Source organism: Symphalangus syndactylus, chromosome 2 (assembly GCF_028878055.3).
Source record: "Symphalangus syndactylus isolate Jambi chromosome 2, NHGRI_mSymSyn1-v2.1_pri, whole genome shotgun sequence".
Lineage (NCBI taxonomy): Eukaryota > Metazoa > Chordata > Mammalia > Primates > Hylobatidae > Symphalangus > Symphalangus syndactylus.
Window position 1 is genome coordinate 140,237,215 of NC_072424.2, and position 25,595 is coordinate 140,262,809.

At 39.1% G+C, this 25,595-nt stretch overlaps 1 protein-coding gene across 5 annotated transcripts in view; it reads right to left on the reverse strand.

Annotated features, from left to right (window-relative positions):
- The window catches only part of PRKN (parkin RBR E3 ubiquitin protein ligase), a 1,390,810-nt gene that overhangs the window by 1,358,142 nt on the left and 7,073 nt on the right, over window positions 1–25,595 (reverse strand). The window lies entirely within an intron of this gene.

Below are 25,595 nucleotides of genomic sequence, written 5' to 3' on the forward strand. Positions count from 1 at the left end.
GGCTCAAGCTATCCTCCCACCTCAGCCTCCCAAGCAGCAGGGACTACAGGTGTGTGCCACCATGCCCAGCTAATTTTTTTTAATCTTTTGTAGAGATGGTGTCTTGCCATGTTGCATAAGCTGGTCTTGAACTCTTGGGCTCGAGGGATCCATCTACCTCGGCCTCCCAAGGTGTTGGGACTACAATTATGAGCCACCGCACTTAGGAAGAACTTTTAAAAAACAAATTGTTAACAAATCCCTGAGGTTACATTACTCATCCATAAATACATCAGCATGTATCTCCAAAAAAGTAGAGTTATTTTTAAGCACACTACAATCTAATTAACATATCTATAAATGTTAACAATGCTTCCTTAGTATCAAATTAATACTCAAATATATTCCACTGTCTCATAATTTTCTTTACAGTTTATTCAATTCAGACTCTAAATATTTGCTTCCAAATAATCTAGTTACTGAGGGATGAGAGAGTGGGTAATTGAGGATATAGATGAAAAAGGTCACATATAAGATAAAATTGTTAAAGTTGGATGACTGGTATAACAGAGTTCATTAAGTTATTCTCCCTGCTTCTGTATAACCTTCAAGTTTTCAGTAAGAAAAATGCTTTAAGTTTTCCATAATAAAAAATTATACAGACATACATCAATGATAATAAAAAGATAGCAATAAATGTAACTTGTAGGTTTGAGATTTTTTTAAATGACATTTTAGGTCAAAAAAATGCTGAAACTCAGAACTTCCTAGTCCTGTAGCCTCAATAAACACAAAGTAACTGAGAGTAAAAAGTTAATTTACTTTAGTAAAAAAAAAACAAGTTTTAACAGCATCAAAATACGAGTTGAATAATTAATTAATTTTTAAAATCCTGTATTAATGTGTTTACGCCAGGTTCCACCACGTATAGGCATAAAACAAACTAGGTGCTGCCTTTTTCGGAGATTATAGGCTAACAGACTCAGTGCCTGCCTTCTATATATGCTATGGCGTCAAAAGTTGGGAAGCATCTGTTCAAACAATAGTTTAGGATTTTATTGAAGGTCAATTAAGACTTAACTGAGAAATTTTAAAACTATTAAATATATTTATGGAATCAATTTTTGCGTATCTAACCATTTTTAGACTATCAATAATTTGAAAATACCATTTTTTAGAGCAGGAGTATTTATTAAAAGTAAATATTCCTAGGTCTACTTCATTAGTAAAAAAAAATAAATATTCCTAGGTCTACTTCTTAACATATTCAACTGGATAAGCAATGAATAAGGAGTACTGAGTTGAAGAAGTGAAGTCCTATCCAGACCTCAGGAGCTATGGAGAATACAGAAATGACAGAATATATGCCACACCAACTGCCTCGCCTGTTTCCCTTACAAACAGCAATTAGAGGAGACTCCTTGAGGACTTAATATATTTACTCCTACATATGTTAACTAAAAGCCTACGCTACTGTACAAAGGATGGATTTCCTCCTGCCTGAAGATCTCAGCAGATGTGACAGTAGGTTCTGGAAGAGGATCAGCATACAAAGGCCTAAGTGTACACTGGCAGATCCTGTTGGTTGCCTAGTCTATCAATATTGCTTTTCCTTTCCTCCTTGCTAACAGAACCTTGACATTATTGAGGGTGGCAATGTGCCTAGATTTTAACCACTACACTTCCCAACTTCTTTCACAGCCAGGACGGGCCACATGACACAGTCCTTGTTAATGACATTTAGGTGGGAGTCACTAGGTGGGTTGAAAATCCTTTATAAGGGGACAGTCAGGCTGGTTTGCTACTTTTTCCTTTTACCCTTTTCTTCCTCTTTGTCTTCCTCCCTGTATCTCTACGTGCTGGCTAGAGCTCAAGCACCGTCACATGAGCATGAGGACCCCAAGGATGGTGGCTTGCAAAGTCAAAAGCCTTCACTTTCCTCTTTCCCTGGCTGGAGAGACTGCAAGTTTCTCCCCAGGTGTGTGGACCATAGGTGCTGCAGTTGGCCCCAGGCTAAAAGCTGCAGAGATGAGAACTGACTTCTACAGCTCTCCACTTTCTCTCCTCCATGCCAGTAGGCACACCCAACCAGCATCTCTGCTTCTCTTCACAATCCAGTACCTTCAAGTATGTGTTTTTGTGATATGTCCAGGTTTTTCTTTGGGAGGGACATGCATTCCAGTAGAGCCTAAGACCCTTAGTTTTTAGAAACAAATTATTTAAATTTCACTACTGAGCCCCAAAGAACTTCTAGCATCTAGACTATTAATAAATGGCTTCTTGATCAGAGAGTGATACTCAAAAAGCCAGACCCAACAATAGAGTTCACAGAAACAACAGTCCAACATTTTCTGAAGAGCTCTTCATTTCCATTAAAAGGGTTTTGTTAATCATTTAAAAAATATTGTTAAATTACTGCCATGTGTGACTCATGGATTAGGTGATAGCTGGTGCTGGCTTTATATAGCTACAGAAACAGAAACAAGTCTATGGGTGTCTTACATGTCAATATGCTTTAGATCATTTCAGGTAAAGTAATTCAGCAGATACATATTGACTATTTGGTGCCTAACCTTATGGTGATGAGCAAAGTGTGGGGAAGCTATTGAAGAATATGAAATCACTCTTGCCTTTCTAAAATCTTATTGAAAAGAAAAAAAGACTAACAAGAAAAAATTAATCCAAATCAATATATAATCAAATGCTGAAATATGGGGAAAAGGCAAGCCAAAAACGTCTACCAAATTATGACAAAATATACAAGGCTAAGACTAGATAAACTGAATCCACTCCTTCTAGATATGCTGAAGCTCTGAATAGATAACATCTGGTAAGTTGTGAAACATGAAAAGCATATACAGTTCACTGGAAATCAAAAGAGCTTAGGCTTACTCTGTGAGATATAATCAAGAATATGGGTTTTAATCTATGACTCATTGTTTGCCAGGTTCTTTTTAAATTTTCCATTCAAACATCATACATTAAACAAAAGCTAATTTTAAAAATAAAAGTGTCTCCAATATTTTAAGTCTGAATGACTGAAAGAATGATGAAGCCCTTCTTGGGGCTCTGAAGACAATACCCCAAAATATGGTGCTTTGGCATACTGAACCAAAGCAGGAGCCCTAGAGTCTCTGTGACTTTCCTCTCCCCTGTCTCTCAATCATCTGACTCTCCCAAACCAGAGGATGAGGCTGTTCTCCGAAGTTCTCTTCCTACCTAGAAACCAGACCCACCAAAGAGAAGTACATTACCTTTGATCTCTTCCCTGAATTTCATTAACAAGAGAAGATTAAAACTCATATCCCAGAGGAAGAGACTGAAAATTAAACACCACACCTAGAGCCCCAATGAACTTCATCCCAAAATGACTATTGAATGAATATTCAAGCATTTCACACAAATAATCATTGATAAGCTAACTTCTATCTTTCATGTTCATTAAAATCATTCAGTACCCCTCAAAATTGCCTCATTTCCCTCATCTCTCCTTTCCCTATGAAGAAGGGTATACAAGCATCTGGACCTCATTGGGTTATCAGGTAATCATTCTCCTGCAATTCCCCCATGCTTAGGCATGTTAAATAAATTTGTAAGTCTTTTTCTCCCATTAATCTGCTTATTGTCAGTTTATTTTCAGCAAACTTTCAGAGGGTAGAAAAGAAGCTTTGCCCCTACACCACTAATAAATATGAGTAGGAAGAAAATGATCTGAGAAGAAAAGAGATGAGGAGCTATGTTTTGAGCATGTTCAATTTGTGTGAACAGCAAGACAATCCCTCTTCTGCCCACTGTTTACAGTATGGTACAGGTGAAGTAGCGAAGGCTTTGATAACGCAAACACTTCAACATTCACATCTCAACTCCACCCACTTCTTAGTCGGCCTTCAACAAAACTATAAGATCTAGCTCCGAAGATTGCAAAATTGGGATCACAGTATCAAACTACAGGAATACATTTTGAGAATTACGTGACATGATTCAAGTAAAACACCCAACCAATAATAGGTATTAAGTGTTAACATCTTTCTTTCTTATCTTCTGCTTGTTCTTTTTGAATGCCAAATCTGATAAGCTTATAAATCTCTACTTCAAATCGACCCATTTCCTAACTATCCTCAACATCATATGCTTATATCAGTCGCACATCCTTTACTCCTATTTTCTTTCTCTCAACTTAAAAAAGCACTATAACAGCACTTTTATAGTATTAAAAATACTATACATCCTTCAAGATCCAATTCAAGGCCTGTCCTTTTGGTAGATAAGCAATCATTTCAATCTGCATTAGGTTTTCCTTTACCTCATGACATACTTTGCTATTAATTAATTTACATACGTGTCTTGTCTCCCCAGAAAAAACATAAACTTTTATAAAGCAGAATCTGTGTCTAAAATTGTTTTTGTTTGTAAAGGCTCGGCTCTGGACTCCGAGATCAACAAAAACTTGCTGAATAAAGGAATCAGTGGTGCTGACCATTAAAATCTGAGGACTAGTGTCTATTCAGATATACCAGTCAAAGTCAAATTTATGAAATGTGATTTTTCTTTACTGCTAATTGCTAAGAAAACCAAAATTCAATGTGATTATAATTGTAATGAACAACAACAAAAAAGCAGCTGTTGCTTCGGACTAAAAAGCAATGCTTAAAAGAGATAATGTAATGAGGGACTTCTGTTAAAGACCTTAAAAAACTATTGCATAAGAAGATGAGAATTAAAATTAAATTAATTAAGATAATCAATTCCATTATTAAAATGGAAATGAACTTTTATCAGAACCGTGGTAGAATCACAAGTAAGATGCTTCAATAGTTAAAAAGTAGTTTTTAAAATTTGAGATGCATTGCAAAAAAAAAAAAATTGGCTCATGAGTCAGCACTGGAATTAACCCTATTACAACAGTAATTTACATAAACTATTAATCATTTTAAATGTGATTAAAAAAATACAAGTCCAGCACACCTGTTCACCAATCAAAATACCTAGGGCTTGGGACAATGTAGTAAGACAATCTGTAAAGCGAAGGCTAAGGGTCAACAAGCTTCCAAGATTGGAGCTTTCTTCACTCTCTTTTATTTTTTTTTGAGGTCAGTGTACAACTAGACTCAACATTCAACATGTCAGTTATGTCATCATCACTAATCTTTCAGCATTAGCAAAAGTATAACTTCAAAAACTCATTTCCAATAGGAACACACACACACTCACATACACACACACACACACACACACCCCGACAAAATAAAACCAACAGAAGATCATGAAAGCATATTGGGAATAGTTTCATTTATCAATAAACTGTTTCCATGTATCTTCTATTAAACCAAGGGTTCTAAAAATCAAATTAAATCAAAATATGAAAAACCATAGTATATTGTTTTTGTAGAACTAAACATCTCCTTTAAATTGATATGTCTTTAAAATAGGAGGTGAAAACTATCTTGACAATTGTTCTACAAGATTAAATTAGGAGAAATAAAGAACCAACATTTTGGCCGGGCGCGGTGGCTCACGCTTGTAATCCCAGCACTTTGGGAGGCCGAGGCGGGCGGATCACGAGGTCAGGAGATCGAGACCACAGCGAAACCCCGTCTCTACTAAAAAAATACAAAAAATTAGCCGGGCGTGGTGGCGGACGCCTGTAGTCCCAGCTACTCGGAGAGGCTGAGGCAGGAGAATGGCGTGAACCCGGGAGGCGGAGCTTGCAGTGAGCCGAGATTGCGCCACTGCACTCCAGCCTGGGCGACAGAGCGAGACTCCGTCTCAAAAAAAAAAAAAAAAAAAATAAATAAATAAATAAATAAAGAACCAACATTTTATACATTAACATTTATTTAAAATCTGCGTATTAATGAACTTCAAGTATTGCAAACTTGGCAGGATGTTGAAATCAATGTTTTCAGATATCTATCATGATATATTGAGTCTCTGGCTTACTTGACGTTTTTCCTTTAAAAATAATTTTAAGTAGTTAAGCAATATAATTCCTCTTATTTTGAAAGAAATTCATATTCTCCTTCCTTCATAGATGGTCACTGTAAAGAAGTTTAAACTCTAATTATCAGCTAATAATATGCAGACAGCAGATACACACAAAAGCTTCCATTAAACAAAACAGACAAAGAAAACTACCATTTCCTGATTTTCTCCCTCAGCCCTCCCTACCTACTATCTTGATTCTGCAAACAGCAGAATAAATTAAAGTTCCTTTCTTCTACATCAACTCCTTTGTCCTCTCAAGGTTGCCTAATCATATTCATCTCCTAAAATGAAGTAAGAAACATTTCAAAAGCTGTATTCACATTAAATCAACTTTCTGATTTGTGCATTGCAGGAATAAAGCAATGTAATCACATCTTAAATTGGTTTACAGCAGGCTGTCTACCTTATCCTAGTTCTCTGGATTGATGAAATGAACAGTTTTAAAATAGCACTTTTTGAAATGACATGAGAATTAATAGTGCATAATTACCTCAGTGTTGACAAGTGAGAGCTGTTTAACTCCTTAAATGAGCTCTCCTAATGAATCAGTGTCAGAGAAAGGCTCCACTGCATGTACATGGTTGATTGATTATTTAAGGGGATTGATTTAACCATAAAGGAATACTGAAAGCCAGTTTTTAAAGTTATTTAGGTGAAAAATTAAATGAATCAATTTTTACTTAATATTTGGAATATATTTACTTAAGACTTTACCACGAGCTTTGATCGTATTCTAGGTGTTGATTACTAGGAAAATCTTATTTTACATTGTATGAGTCTACTAAGGAACATTTAACCTTTTAATAGAGTGGCAACAAAACAAACTTACTTTAGTATTGGACTCCACACTACTTAAAACTGAAAATTAAGCTACCGGATTTAAAAAGTAGTACAGAGAGTACATTTCTGACATTTATATTTAAGGACTGTAATGAAGACAACTACAATACAATGACATAAATCTACATTTTAATGAAAACTTTTAATACATGTAAAATATGTATAAAACACTACCTTACCATGTTGAACTTTAACATTTATATTCATTCTCTTAATTCATGTCAATTAACATGTGATACTGTTCCATTCTACTTTAAATCCTGTGGGTAAAACCAAAACAGACTGTTTCTAAACACCTGGAATTGAGAAAACTGAACACGGTCTCAGCAGCAGAGCTACGCAGCTGAAATGTAACAGAGGTCGGCTCCAATTTACTCTTCATTTTTCCATGTCTTTCACGTATACCAGCTGCCTAGCTTAAGTGTGTGTCAGGCATGGGGCTAAGAACTTTCTATTTAATTCTGGAGATTCCTAAGAAGTAGATCATACTATCCCCATTTTGCAGATGAGGAAGGCTGTGCACAGGGAGGTTCCTATCCCACAGTCACACAGAGGATCATGAGTAGAGCCTGATTATGCACTAAGACAACTGGAATGCATAGTCCACACACACGCTGGTTGGCAAATATATTTCCATGTAGATTATCTTTACCAGATTACCACTGTTTTAGCTACCAGTGAAGGTGTTAGATTGTGTTCAGTTATTCCTTTACCAGTTCAACATATTTGGGAGTCAACTAAATGCTGGTACTTTCCCAGGTGCTGAGACTACAAATGCATGACACAGATGAGGCCTTTCTCACCTGGAGACCACAGACAACATTTGCAGGGAGGGGGATTTGCTTTGTAATTAAGCGCCTTAGCTAAGAGACACAGGTGCGGGAGATGCACAATTTGGACACTTAGACACACATTCTTGACCTGGTACCCGAAGAGCCTCAGTGAAACAGTGAGGGTAAAGTGTGAGGACAATGGCAGCCTGAGCTCCCAGCACTCAACAATAGCTGGAGCTGGCCATGCCCTCCACCTGGGCAGTAGGCGACTATACCACCAGGCTCAGGTGGGCTGCCGGTGGGGTTGTAGCCAGAATGTGCAGCCTGGGAATGTGGTACTCTATGGGAACGTCTGCCTTAACCTTCCTTCAGGAAGCCAAAGCCTCTGTACTGGCACTCCCCCCCAGGTACTAACCCTGTCACCTCTCCCCCAAACTCCTTAGAAGATTGAGCACCAGGGATGAAACCAGGTCATCACCAATCCAATTCCTGGCTTCACTGTTCTATCTTGGGTTTCTTTAAAAAATAATTAGATAACATGAATGCCTCAGTCTGTTCTATTAGGTGTACTTAAACTATGTGTCAAAGTTCATTGGAATATTTCACTGATGCCTTAAAATGTCTTTAGCAGAAATGCATTTGAGTTCCAAACATGCACCTTAAATGTGACTTCCCAGGGACAATCAGCTAAGAAATTTTAGTTAATGTTATAATTTATAAATATTTGTGAATAAAAATGTGTTCTAAATTAAAAAAGCAAGTCTTCATTGACTCATCTAAGAATTAGGGATGATGAAAACTATTTATTAAGGAATACTGAATGAGTTATTGTAGCTAGATGGGTCTGGTGGGCTCTAACACACAGCAGATGTGCCCAAGGATGGTCACATCTGAATCATGAAACAAATGGACTTCGGATTTTGTTTATATTATAAAAATCTACAAGAAAAACAGTATTTTTCTTAATCAGTTTTAAACTAAGTCAAATAATTTTGCTGCATTTACCAAGTGTGTAGAGATTTATATTTTAAAAATAGAAGAAGTGTAGCTTCAATGGTAAACATGTATTTTATATATTACTTCGTAAGTAACGTTCCTTTGCTTTTTTAAAAAAAATTGCTATCCTTAGCACAGAAATAAAAAATGTGAAAATAGGAAGAGACTTTAGTAATAAGTACTAAAAATTGGCCCTTCCAACTTTCCAATATCTATGATGGAAACCCTTCACACCTGCCTGATGTGTCAGACAGACACAAATTGGTCGTTTGAGGGGTCAGACCCTTTCTTAGACTGCCCCTCCCCTCCTCACCCCTTCAAGTGATACCCTTGAAAATCCCCTTTACTGCTTCAGAAGAAGACTTTTAGAAGCAGCTATACCACCACATCATTTACACTCACAATGCCATAGATGTAAATGTAAGACCTCAGGGCCAGGCCAAATACTCCGGGCCTGAAATCCTACTCTTTCCATCAATGTGCCCTTAATCAAGAGGAATCTGGTAGAGCTTCTGTGAGAATACACGTTCTTAAGTATAAAATCTAGATGTCCCATTCAGCAAACGATACCAGTCAAGGAACTGGCTTTTTTGAGCTCTTCCTAAAAATAATGAGATGTGGAGGGCAGCCGTCAGTCATGGAAAGACATCAAACACTGCATGAAGACTTCTTGAAACCTGGTTCCACAAGAAAATTAGAAATTAAAATAATGCATTTAACAGCTCATAAAGTTTACAAGATTCTTATCTGCTCTGCAAGACAGAAAGAATCAAATGATTTTCTTGGCCAGGGAGAATTCAGGTTCAATTTTTAAGCCCCCATTCTGTAACCCTCAGTCAGCCCTGTAGGAAGGTAATTATCAGGGCTAGAGGGATAGTTCCTGCTGTTTCCTATAAGTAAACTCAGGAGCTAAATTAAGGTACTTAGAGGTAAACTCTCAGAGTGTGCAGAGCTTGGCTGTTTGACTCCCGTGGATTCTGGAGCAAAGCACTAAACACTTCTATTTATTCAGAGAGCAGGTAGAGAATGGGGCAGCAGAAACACGGCTTTCTCAGACACCTCCGCCAGCCCCTGCGGATCAACGGGAGTCACACAGCTCACAATCTCTTGCTATGGTTTTAAAATGCAACTTTTCCAGTTTCATCCATGTCCCTACAAAGGACACGAACTCATCATTTTTTATGGCTGCATAGTATTCCATGGTGTATATGTGCCACATTTTCTTAATCCAGTCTATCGTTGTTGGACATTTGGGTTGGTTCCAACTCTTTGCTATTGTGAATAGTGCTGCAATAAACATACGTGTGCATGTGTCTTTATAGCAGCATGATTTATAGTCCTTTGGGTATATACCCAGTAATGGGATGGCTGGGTCAAATGGTATTTCTAGTTCGAGATCCCTGAGGAATCGCCACACTGACTTCCACAATGGTTGAACTAGTTTACAGTCCCACCAACAGTGTAAAAGTGTTCCTATTTCTCCACATCCTCTCCAGCACCTGTTGTTTCCTGATTTTTTAATGATGGCCATTCTAACTGGTGTGAGATGGTATCTCACTGTGGTTTTGATTTGCATTTCTCTGATGGCCAGTGATGATGAGCATTTCTTCATGTGTTTTTTGGCTGCATAAATGTCTTCTTTTGAGAAGTGTCTGTTCATGTCCTCTGCCCACTTTTTGATGGGGTTGTTTTTTTCTTATAAATTTGTTTGAGTTCATTGTAGATTCTGGATATTAGCCCTTTGTCAGATGAGTAGGTTGCAAAAATTTTCTCCCATTCTGTAGGTTGTCTGTTCACTCGGATGATAGTTTCTTTTGCTGTGCAGAAGCTCTTTAGTTTAATGAGATCCCATTTGTCGATTTTGGCTTTTGTTGCCATTGCTTTTGGTGTTTTAGACATGAAGTCCTTGCCCACGCCTATGAGATCCCATTTGTCGATTTTGGCTTTTGTTGCCATTGCTTTTGGTGTTTTAGACATGAAGTCCTTGCCCAAACATCATTCTCAGTAAACTATCGCAAGGACAAAAAACCAAACACCGCATGTTCTCACTCATAGGTGGGAATTGAACAATGAGAACTCATGGACACAGGAAGGGGAACATCACACTCCGGGGACTGTTGTGGGGTGGGGGGAGGGGGGAGGGACAGCATTAGGAGATACACCTAATGCTAAATGACGAGTTAATGGGTGCAGGAAATCAACATGGCACATGGATACATATGTAACAAACCTGCACATTGTGCACATGTACCCTAAAACCCTAAAGTATAATAAAAAGATAAAAAAAAAAAATAAAATGCAACTTTTAATGTTATTTCATTGTGGTGTCCTTGTACTGAAAACGTTTATTATGTAGTTTCAAATTTACCTGAAGGTTAAAAAAAAAAAAAAAAAAAAAGACCACAGCAGGAAAGCTGCCATTGTGAGAAAGAAGGACATAAAATTCAAGCAATGAATTAAAGAGGCAAATGAAGGAACTCTTTTCCTTTATTAGAAATAGAAGAAACAGATTGTGCTCGTCTTGCTTAGGGCCAACAGGCACACTGCGTGGAACTCAGCCAGCTTCAGTCACAAAGCTCACTTAGGAGTTCTACTCTGTGAAAAGAGGAAGCCAGATGGGCTATTTACTTTCAACAAGATAATTCTGGAGGAAATTGTTATATGTCAAAGAAACTTTTTAGCTTCATCTGCTATTTTAGCCTCTAAACTGATTCAGGAAGCAGAAGGGAGGGTTCTGTTAGGAAAGAAATAAGAGACCTGGTAAGAGAATTGGGGAAATAAAAGCAAGCGCAGTGCAAAGCCTGGGCGGCCATGTCGTCCAAGTGCATAAGGTTCCTGGACTCATATCTTCACTCTAACCTTGGACAAGCGATCTGACCTCTTGGAGCTTCAGTTTCCTCCTGGGTAACATGGGAACCATAACAGTGTCACAAGAGGTTGTAAAGATTAAGTGGTATAAATATCAGTACTTAAAACACAACACACACACTCCAGCCTGGGTGAAAAAGCGAGACTCCGTCTCAAAAAAAAAAAAAAAAAAAAAACACAACACACAACATGAGCACTCAATAACCACCAGGCATTGTTTTTATATATTTCATTTTCTCTTCTATTTGCAAAACATAAAGGGAACCCATCATAGATATAGATCAATGACTAAACAATTCTTCACTTGATCTTAGCCACCACAAAAAGTAAAATAATCCAGATAATTTTATTCTTGGATCAAAAATTTCAAAGAGATTTTCCTACCTCAAAATTAAGAAAGATAGCTTTTAAGAAAAGTAGCTGTAGAGTGAATATAGAAAAGTTAATTAAATTCTAAGTTAAATTTCTAATACATATAAAGGATGCTTTCTAATGAGAAAAAAGCAGAGTTTCCCTAGCAAACTGTAAATAACTTGAACCAAAATCAAGATAATTCTTATATGAATACACTGTGGAAAAGGTATCTAGCAACCTCATTTTTAGGATGTACAATATCTAAATATTAGTTATTAAGCAAAAACTGAAAGTATTCAATTTAAGTTATGTGACCATTAGGCATCCAACTTAACCTACTTTTCTTTTTACACTTGTACTATTGCTCAATAATAACTGATGATTCTAAGAGAATAAACAATACTCTCAGAACAGAGTGATACAAAATATGTTCAGTCTACTGTATTTACCATGGCAGGAAAAAGGACACACATTGTTAGAAGGATTATTCAGCATGAAGGACTAAAATAAAAAAACAGCTGCCTGGTTATCTTTGTATTGATTTTAAAAATTTCACAAATATTCTATTTCATTGTCACATTAGAGAAACAGCATCACTTTTTTTTTTTTTTTTGGAGACACGGTCTGGCTCTGTCACCCAGGCTGGAGTGCAGTGGCACAATTTCAGTTCACTGCAACCTCCACCTCCCGGGTTCAAGTGATTCTCGTGCCTCAGCCTCCTGAGTAGCTGGGACTACAGGTGCAAGCCGCCATGCCTGGCTAATTTTTATATTTTTAGTAGAGATGGGGTTTCACCATGTTGGCCAAGCTGGTCTCGATCAAACTCCTGGCCTCAAGTGATCCACCTGCCTTGGCCTCCCAAAGTGCTGGGATTATAGGCATAAGCCACCACACTTGGCTAATATTTGTATTTTTAGTAGAGACAGGGCTTCACCATGTTGGCCAAGTTGGTCTCGCACTCCTGGCCTCAAGTGATCTGCCCACCTCGGCCTCCCAAAGTGCTGGGATTACAGGCATGAATCTGCCACCACTGGATTTTCACTTTTTTGTGTAACACATTTTCTTTCTGTAAGGGGTAAATAAACAAATAATTCATTAATTTAATTTTCAAAATTTATTTATGGCTCTGATAAGACAAACGTAAAAGCCAACAGCATATTTTAAAGCTATTTTGAAAATATAAAAAGAATGGTTACTATGTTCGATTTTTCATATAGCTAGTGACTCAATCCAGCTGTGTCCCAAGAAAACTGAATGAATGTTGATGATAAAAATATCTGAAAACTGTATGAGAAACTACATAGACATATATTATAGGAACTTACAGATTTTATGCCCCAATTAAGGCCTGCGAATAAACTGAGGTGAGTCTTCAAGATAATAGAAGTAGAAATCATATCTTTGTCTTAATTACCACTTATAAAGTTAATATAAAATAAAATTTCCCTAAGTATTGCAGAAAAGCAAACATAGCAAGACAATTTTACATTGTCAATAAACTGGAAATGGGCAGGAAAGCTGCTTCCTTTGAAACAACCTAACACGGTTTTCATGACACTGATTCTTAACAGTGATGAAACATTAAATGAAACATGAAATTGATTAGCCTCTTTCTCTTCTATACTCCAAATTTTCTCCCACTTTGAAAATATCTATTATTTCACTAACTCAAAGGCCAAAAATCTAATAGCGTTTGTTATTCATTTTCAACCACTGGCCTAACCCCATTCCAGGCACCTTCAGAAAGAACACTGCCTTTCTGCCCTGACAGAGTCAGAGACCTAAAGAGCTTTGTTGGGAGAGCAGTCTTCCCTGAGCCTACATATCTTACTGCAGGGGTCCCCAAGCTGCAGGCCATGGGGGTCCGTGGCCTGTTAGGAACTGGGCCACACAGCAGGAGGTGAGCAGTGGGCAAGCAGAGCCAGTGAAGCTTCCTGTATTTACAGCTGCTCCCTATCACTTGCCTTACCACCTGAGCTCCACCTCCTGTCTGATCAGCAGAGGTATTAGATTCTCACCAGAGCGTGAACCCTATTGTGAACTCTGCATGTGAGGGATCTAGGCTGCAGGCTCCTTATGAGAATCTAATACCTGATGATCTGTCACTGTCTCCATCACCTCCAGATGGGATCATCCAGTTACAGGAAAATAAACTCAGGACCCCCACTGATTCTACACTATGCTGAATTGTTATTTCATTGTAATACATAATTATTTCATTATATATTATAATGTAATTATAATAAAGGGCACAATAAATGTAATGCACTTGAATTACACTTGAAACCACCCTCCTTGCTCTGATCCATGGAAAAACTGTCTTATGAAACCGATCCCTGGTGCCAAAAAGGTTGGAGACCGCTGTCTTACTGGGTATGCCCAGACATCGAGGGTCTGAACACTTTTTTTTTTTTAACCTGGGCTATTTCTTAGGTTGCTTTTGCAGATGAGAGATGAGGCAACCTCTCCCCTTGGACAAACAGCAGACTGACTTACTGCTTGTTATAAAAGCAGTGAATTCCCCAAACTCAGAGTTCCTTAGTTGCAGTGCAAACTCACTCATTCATAGCATCCATCCGGACCATAGGAATTGAAAGCAAGGGCAATTGCTGCCAATATGCTGGTGCTCATGCTGCTTATTGTGCCAAGGGTAATAAAACGTTTTCCTTCTGACCCAGAAGTCTCATGTCTTCTGCCAGTAACCATGAAACAGTAACTGGCTAAAATGTATGAGAAACGACACACATACTATTAGCTTCCAAGTAGGGTAAGATCATATCTCAGACCTGACAGTTTTGGTGAAGGAACATGGCTATCTGGAGAAGGAAGGAAAAGTGTCCAGAGATTGGGTTCAGGGATATAAAAAATCTCCCTGGAATCTGAGAGCAAATGCTCTTGCCTAGGAGGTGGACAGTGGGGTGTGGTTGGTGGGAATAAGGGTCTCTACTGTCCTGCGTGCTGATGAGGCTAAGAGAGGCAAGATTGAAATGAGTACGTAAATGGAACCGTGGATATTGCTCACTCATTCTCCTCCATGGGATGGGGGTGTTATCATGACAGGTGGGCAGCAAGAAAGGCAATGTGGCTGCTGAGCCAGGGGTCCTCAGCGCTGACACAGTGTCTCAATAATAATGACCTTTTTACCTGATATAGGTCTTTGTGCGGACCATCAACTTTAGAAGTCTGGTTAAGCCTCACATAGGCTGCTGCTTGAAAGCCACAGTAAACATGCCTTGTTGATTAACATGGAGCTGCTGTCCCTCTCTTACTACCTGATCCTTCCCTTCCCCTCTATTCTGAACTCAGCTGCTTTAAGGAGAAGGATGACTGGGCTGGGTTTAAGGTCTCCCTATCCCCAGGGGACAGAAAGCCCCTGGCACCCCCTACAAACACACACACACACACACACACACACACACACACATATACAACTGTTTGGTATGATGAGGAAGAAAGGAACTCAACTGTTATGAGTCCAAGTTCCCATTCTTCCTGGTACATGGAAGAAAGGCACACTGAAATCTACCAGTGGGGTTTAGTGCTTCCCAGTGGGAAAGGGGAGGTGAACTAGCCTTGTAAAGGTGCCCTCTGGGCTTATTCAATGTGGTGTTGTGGTAGCAGCTCCCATATTCAATGCTGTAATAAGAACTGATGTATTACACATTTGCATGGCCTAATCCCTGAAGTGTCAGAAGGGCTTTTCATGTTCCAGAACTGCTGCAGAGGCCCCTGCCCACTATAACAGCATCACCTGTTTGATGGAGCTACAAAGTACTTTAAAAACAAAACAAAACAACAACAACAACAAAAAAAACAGCAGCTGTTAACCTGCAACTAAGCTCTTGTGGAGAAAAATGAACACCTGAAATCCCATTTTCAGGTGAATCTACTTAAAGAGGTGGGAAGGGCCTAAGAGGCCTTGCTGTTCAAATGGAAATGGTATATTCAAGGGCACAGTGCATCCAGCCCTAGCATCATCCAGTATTAAATGAAAATAATGGCAGCTACTTCTTTGGAGAAACCATATCCCCCACTCCACTACTGGAAACAGAGCTGCTGGTTCAAGAAGGCTCTCAGAGGTTCCCATCAAGGATGGCCTGGTTCACTGACAGTTTGATGAAGTTAAAAGCCGATGGTAGGCTCTGACCAGCAGCAGCCAAAACGACCAGTCAGCACATTTTCCTGAATGAGAGCTCTGACCCATGACAGACAATGCTCCTAAAGACCAGGCATTTCATTTTTACAGACTCTTGGACTGCTGTAAATGACCTGTCTGCTTTGCCACTTGGAAGACTACAGACTGGCAGATTAAAGAGCCCCTCTGTAGGACTACACATTTTTAAAAGCAAATCTTGGCTGCTGATTGGTCTGAGTGTCACTGATGCAGATACCTGTAGTAAGGGCTTATTCTCTGATGAGACCAACTGGAATCAAGCTGTTGGTCAAAACTGCTATTAAAAAAAAAAAAAAAAAAAAAAAAAAACAGGAAAAGTCATGTGGACATGGCTGGCCCTGAACTATTCTGCTGTGCAGATGCCACCAACAGCATCTCCCAAACGTGGCCCTTCCCCTCAGACCTGTGCAAACTCACAGATTGCTTCAACACTGTTTCAACCTGACATACAAATTCATAGGCTCCTCCTGCCTCCCAAGCAGCTGTAGCTAATGCCATGTTTAGCAATCTAGATTGCAGCAACTCAGTGACACTATGTGGCTTAATCAAACCAGTGTAATGCTGATTCCAATCAAGTGTAGCAACAAATTCCAAACTAGAGTGGCCTGTGCTCTCTACATGGGGGAAAGTAGGCCACAGAATGTCTCTCCATCAGGCATGAGGGTTGCTTTCTGAAACAGCTATTATCATTGACAATGAGACCCAAGATGGGCAAGTCATTGCAAACTTCCTTGCACAGACCATATTACATAACAGACTTGTTTTGGACCGTCTGAATTAAGACCTACTGGTCTCCCTCTGGGATTTATTCATAGTAGGCTGAATCAGAGACTCTGGTCGGTGAAGGCAGAGAGACTGGATGAAATCAACACTGCAGGTTGGCTTCATCCTGCGCTTGGGATTTTATTGACTGTTGCCCTAATTAAGTGCCGTCATGAGACAAGTTGACTAGTTTAGTTCCAACCTCTGTTGGTCCAATTAATCAGAGTGACTACAGGTGGCATATTCATGTAAAAATTTACCAAAAGCCAAGAAGGGGATGGATAGAGACAGTTTTCCTTGGTCTTCTTACACTCCCTGCATGTCTTGTTGGGATACCAAGACTGCATTGTCCTGGCTGCTCTTTTACCTGGGCCACTTCTCAGGACTGTTTATATATCTGATAACCTTAAATAATGAAGTAATGTCTAACCCCAAAGAGCACAGTTACTGCTTGCTATAAAAATGGAAGATTCCCTAAGCTCAGCAGTTATCTGTAATGCAAACCTACTGCATGCACAGCATCCATCTGGGCTATATCACATCACCCCTATGAGATTCAGGGGCAAAGGAACTAGAGTAAATATCATGACGCTTATACAGCTTGCCATACCATGAGTAATAAAGCCCCATAATCTCTGACCCATGTCTCATATCTTTTGCCAGTCTCCATGATATAAACAGGCTAACTTATTAGTCTGTAAGTAGGGTAAAAATCAAAGCCCAGATCCAACATGTTTATCTCTGGCTTGCACCACATAGGGCATATGATAGAAACCCAGTCAAGACAATCATCCCCATACTTAATGTCCAAACATGAAGTTACATAGCTGTCCTAAAGTTGAACCTATCTTCTTAGATTATTTCATGGAAGCAAGAGAAAGCTATTAACACATGAATGTAAAAACAAGGGTCACTTCCCCATTTTCCAGGCCTAACCAGCTTATGAAACCTCCACATAAAACTAGGGTTACTCACTTCAGTTCTGGTTTCTCCAGAGTAAAACCCTTCTGAAGGGACACTATTACCACCGCTTCACCATACTGGAGTGTGGAGGAGAAATACTAAGTATATGAGATGCTGTAATATTATAGTTTGAACGGAAGGGTGATTTGAGATGTGAAAGAAAGTGAATAAGAAGTGCTACTAGACATGGGCAATATACTTTTTAAATTCCAAACTTGATTTCAAAAACTAGAATCAATCAGTCAAACAAACAAAAAAACTTACCTTCAAGGAGGTGGAAGAATGGCAAGAAAACTGGTATTTATAAAATTAGGTCTCTTTGGCCGGGCGCGGTGGCTCATGCCTGTAATCCCAGCACTTTGGGAGGCCAAGGCGGGTAGATCACGAGGTCAGGAGATCAAGACCATCCTGGCTAACACGGTGAAACCCCGTCTCTACTAAAAATACGAAAAATTAGCCAGGCGTGGTGGCAGGCACCTGTAGTCCCAGCTACTCGGGAGGCTGAGGCAGGAGAATGGTGTGAACCTGGGAGGTGGAGCTTGCAGTGAGCCAAGATCGCGCCACTGCACTCCAGGCTGGGTGACAGAGCAAGACTCCACCTCAAAAAAAAAAAAAAAAAAAAAAAAAATTAGGTCTCTTTTGCTACAAGGGAGAGAAGGCAGAAAAAGTATGCCAGATTCAGGGAATAAAAAGTGTTAAGAAATATCATAGTGTTATATCCCATTATCAAAAATCCTACAATTAGCGTTCAAAATTCACCTTCAGGAATTTAATAAAAAGACTCAAATGTCACCAAGTGCTTTATGTATGATTGCTGGCAAAATATTTGTCTGTTAGCTATTACTTATACTGTTTTTTAAAAGCAAAAAAAAAAAAAGAACTTAAAAGAGAGAATGAAATAACCATTCAGAAGCAGAATTATAGAAGCTAATTATTAAAATAACTCAGCATTATATCCAGACCTCTAGCTAAGCAGATATCAAAGGCAAATCAGTAAATATTCTAAAATGACTGCTTTGTAATGTATATGATTAAAACAAACTGTGCTAAAAATTAAGAAAATTCACATTGCTTCAGAAATTTCACATTCACTTGTCTCCGTAATTCAATAAAAATAAAATAAATGGTTTTTCAGCCACCATCAGGAATATGACATTTGATCATTTCTCCACCCCGCTGTGAGCAATGAGGTAAAGGTAGATATATTTATTCACACCACTCTGCATCCTCATGGATAAGTGAGACCGTTGGCATGTCACGTGACTTAATTATGTGGTGGCCCTGCTGGAGGTTTGCTTGCTTACCGTAAACAGACGCAAATATCTCAAAACTACCCCCAATTTACAAGAAAAACATTCAAGTTTAAACCAATCTTTAACACTAAAGAACATCTTTAGAACAATTGTGAAAAAAATCAGACTTCGTTCTTTGCTTTGCGTCACGGGGCCTTTGAGCAGAGGCTGAGGAGATGCAGGGACACTGGTGACAGGGAGGGAGGGGCCCTGAGAGCAGGCACTGAAACAAACCTGCTCTTCCCATTTTAAAAAAACCCTTTGGAATAATTTAAATTAGCTCCCATCCAAATTAAATTGCCTTGAGGTTTTCCCTCCAAGGCTTTTGGCATTATAAATACCCCCTGACTTTCGCCTGTCATGTTTCCTCCATCAATCATGGAGTAGCCTAGAATTAAATTGAAATGATTGGATCAAGAAAAATCAAATTTTTTAACATTTAGTTTCAGTAATGTGATTACGAACCTTTTAGTGATATTGTAATTACTTTGAAGCTTTGAGCATATGTTTCTACTGAGAGCATTTCATGGAGAAAAGCTGCATTAAGGAAACAATACAGACCCCAATGAAGCAAAAGTGCATTTGTTGTAAAGTTAAAAGATAAAGGTAGAAAAGAGACAAAGCATCTACGTAATTTACACCCTAAACCTGCTGCATAGAGTAACCACTTTTAAAAATCTCTACTTCTTCCAAAATTCAAATAATTTAAGCATTTCCCTCTAAGGGCAAGCATCAGGGAAACAGTAAGAAGAAACAACAGCAAAGGACAAGGGAAAAAAAAGAGAAAGGAAAAAGTCATCATCCTTGTGCTAGGTATTTGCATGGAAAAGATGACAGACAAAACTCTCTCTCTTAAAATTAATGAGTCATCTCCTCAGATACTTAATTTTCACCAAAGTCAAGGCATACAGTTACTTCCCCTATTTGTTAATTTTTTTCTCCCATCTCAACACTTAGTGGGATTCTGCTGGGCTAGGAGCCCCAAAGATAAATGAAGTGGGGTCCCACCCCAAAGGTTAATACCAAAGGAGATTGGATTCCTCAAGAGACATGGAAGAAGACAAACCGGAGGCAAGGACAAAGGTCTTCTCTCCTTTGAATCACACTTTCATTTAGGCAACAATTATTTGTTAAGTACAAGTACGCTTATTCCCTCAAGAATAAGGCAGGTAAGTAAAGATACACTATAAAGATGGAATGAAATTCGGTGTTTAAAGTTTAGAGGAAAATAATTCAGTCAAGACAGTCTGAAGTACACAAACCTTTTGAAGGGTTTATTTCTTCTGATTATATTAAAGTACAGCTAATTGCCCTAATAGCTTAAAGATCCTAAGTAGGAAGCTGTGTAATAGCTCCAAGTGCTTAATTTGGCTACTGGCAATTTTATTTTATATTTCAAATTTGAATTCACATCTCACTTTCAGCGACAAGACACAGCCACTTCCTACTGCCTTAGAGTTCCTAGCATTAAGATTGAGTGGTTCCTCATTACTCAGAGCAAAACCTGAATTCTCCAGTATCGCATGGAAAACTGCACTGAGCTGGTCCCGACACCCTAATCTATCATCACCTCCCACTCCATGCTCCCTGTACTCCATCCCGTCAACTACTCATCCTTCCCAACACAGCCTCTGCTAACAAGCCTGCCATCTTGCTGGGGCCAGCCCCTCTGTTTCAAACGCGCTTTCTTTCTTGGCCTGCTCAAGAGTCCAGTTTGTTGTTAAGATCCAGCTCAAATAAATTCCACCTCTGCTGAAGGTTCCCCTGCTTTATCACACAATGAAGTGTACCTCCATGATAACATCTATTATTGTCAATGGTTACTTTCCATGTGTACACAGCATCTTCACTAACTGTGACCTCCTCATTTAGATATGCACGCTTAGTGTCTATCATAAATCCTGTAATTTAAGGTGTCAATAAATATTTGCCGAATTTAACATTTTCTTTTTTCAGCAAAAAATAAATGTTTTCTTCTTTAAAAACCAAATTCTGCATTCATCTTTTTAAAAAATTTATTCCATATTACTTTAGAGTTTCTCCTAACATTGTACTAACAATGTGTAATGGAATATTTTCCAAATGTTTCTGTTAAAACTGCCTCAAGAAACCAAATTCTATGCTGACATCTGTGAGAAATTACAGGATTTCGCTCTTTTGTCCTTCTCAACTTAATAATTTACTTTAAAATTCTAACTGTATAATTTTAAACCAACCCATATTAATTATTATTTACAAAGGGTAGGACAATGTTAAACTATTCCAGGGAGCATGAAGTGTCTAACGCTCATAGTGAACTGTCAAATCAGAAAGCAATATATATATAATAGTTATTTGCTTCCACTTTGCCTGATCATCTGTTATGTGAAGTGGTATATCCTGTCCAAAGCATAACAAAACTTCCCCTTCTCTACAGGATACAAATTAGCAATCTGGTACATCAAATTACCCAGCTGCAATGCACTATGGGAGTCCAGGAGAATATTCACACCTTCTTTTGCCACCTGGGAAAACTACCTTGAAAAGTGAGTTATGTCCTTGGCTAGCTTTATCAACTAGTCCATACACCCTATCCCCCTGCGCACGCACGTGCGTGCACACACACTCACACACACACACACACTAGACTCCTCATGTGTAACACTACTGCATTACCTTTAAGTGACCTCACAACAGGCAAAAATCAAGTCATAGCTCTCTGTCATTCTTCCTTCATAAGGAAGTACCTAACCACACGTTCAAATGGTGAAGCATTACTGGTAACTGTGGCGGGCTGAATAATACCTCCTTGTCCCTGAAACCTATAACTGTTTTCTGCTATGACAAAAGGGACTTTGCAGGTGTGATTAAGTTAAGGATCTGGAAATGAAGAGGCTATCCTGGTGGCTCCTGAATGTAACCCCATGTGTTCTTTTAAGAGGAAGGCAGATCAAAATTTGATGGCAGTAAAGGAGAAAGCAATGTGACCACAGAAGCAGAGACTGGAGTGATGTGGCCAGGAGCCAAGGAATGCCAGCAGCCTCCAGAAGTGAAAGAGGAGTCTCCACAGGAGCTTCTATTAATAGAAGGGGCTAGCCCAGCTAACACCTTGATTTTGGTCCCTTTTACTCACTTTGGGGCTGGGCACAGTGGCTTACGTCTGTAATCCTACAACTTTGGGAGACTGAGATGGGAAGATGACTTGAGCCCAAGAGTTCAAGACTAGCCTGGGCAACATAGCAAGATCCTGTCTCTACAAAAAATAAAAAATAAAAAATAAAAAAATTAACCAGGCAGGTTGGCATGCAACCCATAGTCCCAGCTATTCGGGAGGTTGAGCCCAGGAATTCAAGGTTGCAGTGAGCTGTGTTTGTGCCACTGCACTCCAGTCTCAGTGACAGAGGGAGACCCTGTCTCAAAAAAAAAAAAAAAAAAAAAAAAAAAGAAAATTGTCATTTTGGACTTTGGGCCTCCAGAACTGTAAGAAAATAAATTTGTGTTTAAAAGCCACTAAACTTGTGGTAATTTGTTACAGCAACAACAGGAACTATACAACAACTAATACAGTAATCTGGCCATGCCCCAATAGTGTATAATATTAAAGAAAGTGAAATTATGGTTCTAATGTTTGTTTTCCTGAAAACACTACTTTTATGACCAGAACATGAGCATAGTATGCTACCATTGAAAATTTATCTGACATAATTTGACACAAAAGTAGAATCCGTTTTAAATGTATTACAATGATGCATTTGTCCTTGATTGCGTTTATAACACATTGCTTTTCAGTATTTCCAAAACATTATACGCTCAATGCTGAAGATCTGAAAAACACAGAAATCATAATAAAATAAAACATCCAACAACCCAAAGATATAATTTGGGGGTATACTTCCTGATATTTTTACATATACAAATGGCCCCTAATGCTATCTAGTTTCCAGTTTTGGTAACTAAATGGTCACATTAATACTTTTTAAAAAATATCTTTCCCAATTATTAAGAACTCACACATATTTGTCCATCTTAGATCACTTAATCATCCTATCATCACTGTTTTAAGACAAAAAAAAATCTTATTACTTCTAGAAACTTCATCTCAAATAGCGTCCCCATCCCCTCTCTGACTTTACCTGTATAACTTGCATTCTATTAAGCATAAAATGATTAAATTGGCTGCAAAAGCCAGAAGGAACTTTTAATGAATTTACACACAAAGAATTGTGACAACTATGTCTTGATCCAATATGAAAGCTTCTTAGATGTTTAATCTCCATTAAAAATTATTCCAGAGGCCAGGCGCGGTGGCTCATGCCTGTAATCCCAGCACTTTGGGAGGCCGAAACAGGCAGATCACGAGGTCAGGAGATCAAGACCATCCTGACTAACACGGTGAAACCCCGTCTGTATTAAAAATACAAAAAAAATTAGCCGGGCGTGGTGGCGGGCGCCTGTAGTCCCAGCTACTCGGGAGTCTGAGGCAGTAGAACGGTGTGAACCCGGGAGGCAGAGCTTAGTGAGCCAAGATCACGCCACTGCACTCCAGCCTGGGTGACACAGCGAGACTCCATCTCAAAAAAAAAAAAAAAAAAAAAAAATTGTTCCAGAACTGTCCCCCACAAAACAAAATAGACTTCTAAAATGGACAGCAATGCCCAGAAATTGCCAGAACATGAAAAACAAGCACAGAGACTTGGTATAAAACTCAAGACACTGAGGCCGGGCGCGGTGGCTCACGCTTGTAATCCCAGCACTTTGGGAGGCCGAGGCGGGCGGATCACGAGGTCAGGAGATCGAGACCACGGTGAAACCCTGTCTCTACTAAAAATACAAAAAAAAAAATTAGCCGGGCGTAGTGGCGGGCGCCTGTAGTCCCAGCTACTCGGAGAGGCTGAGGCAGGAGAATGGCGTGAACCCGGGAGGCGGAGCTTGCAGTGAGCCGAGAGGGCGCCACTGCACTCCAGCCTGGGTGACAGAGCGAGACTCCGTCTCAAAAAAAAAAAAAACAAAAAACTCAAGACACTGAGAATAAGATTATTTGGTGACTTCTTTGAAATTGAGATGACATAAAAGTCAATACCTATGACAGAAGCTCTGCATGTAGTGAGACACGGCAGATGCCACACACACACACACACACACACACACACACACACACACGAGAAAGGGACAATGAATAACAGAGAAAACTCTAGAGAGGAACAAAGGAAGAAATTCCAATCATGGGTTGGGCATCTCACAGATTCCTAAATGAACAAGAGTGGAAAGCCCACAACAGATCTCTACGAAATATCACTCTCTGTATCACATGATTATGTCTAAATCGACTGCCCAACAAAACACATATACTTCCCATCCAATCCTATGAATTCAGACATCTTCATGTAAAAACATCTTTAGATATTGTCACATGTAATTATACAATTTTGGTGAATATCAACTGTCTCATGCAGTCTACACTTGTCTGTGGTCAGCAGCCCAGACAAGCAGCATCTCAGAGAACGCGGCCTCACTTGTGTTAAATCTGTACCTCTCACACTCTGGGAACTCACCAGAGAGTGATAAAGGACTTTCAGGAGAAAGGAGGTGGATTTCAAGGGTGGAGAGAAGACCCAAGGCACATGGAATATTATTCTTAAATCTGTCTCATTCTCCAAGGAGCAAACCTAACTTGCCCCCATCCTCTAGCTGCCCAGAGTTCATCATTCCTCAACTTTGTTTCAATGGAAAAAAAAAAAAAAATTGTAATCAGGACTGGATTTTCCTGAAAGGAAAATGCAGAGCCAGGGGCTACAAAGATTTCCATTGCAGACAATTCCCAATCTAGGGAATGTCTCCAGTAGGAGCTGTGGTGAAGCCTGGTCTGTGCTGGTCAGGCCACTCCTGTGATAACCCTCAGAAACATTACAACCCACAGTCAAGCCCTGTGGCAACAAGTAAGGAAGAAACTCACCCGTTGTTCAGACAACAGCTGCTCCTGTGAGCTGAAGAATTAAATGTTAAATTCCAGCTTCTGAGAAAATCAAGGAATGTGGGAAAGAAAAAAAGTGAGGGGACAGAAAAGACGGAGTGCAGGTAGATGTAAAAAAAAAAAACAAACCCAAAAAACTAAAGGTTGACCTTAGAAACACGGATATTACAAATGTTCCTATTTCTCCATTTTATTAATATGAGCAAGTTTCAGGTGTCTACGTCTTGCCATTTCATGGTCTGGAAAATGGATCTATTCTGCAGGTACAATAAGCTTTAAAAATGACTACGCAGTCACAAAGGGCTTCATCACAAGATCTTATTTATGCACTGAAACTCCAAAAATATCTCACAATAGGAGTAACTGGTGTATTCAACAATTACATAAATAAATAATAAAAATGTCTCAATCAGGGCACCAATATTAGCTCCCTAATCACTAATTTTCCCCCTCATTTGATGAGGGTAGGAGTGGAGATGTGCAAAATGGGTGAGGCTGCTAACTATTGAACATTCTCTCCTCCAAAGGGCTCTCGTGAAACTTTATGGGGGCCTCTGTTCAGGTCTTACAGTAAAAGTAAATTGGAGAAAATCATTAAGAACCCATCAACACTCTTAAAAATACACACATCTGTCCATAGATGGTCTTAGTATGTGCCT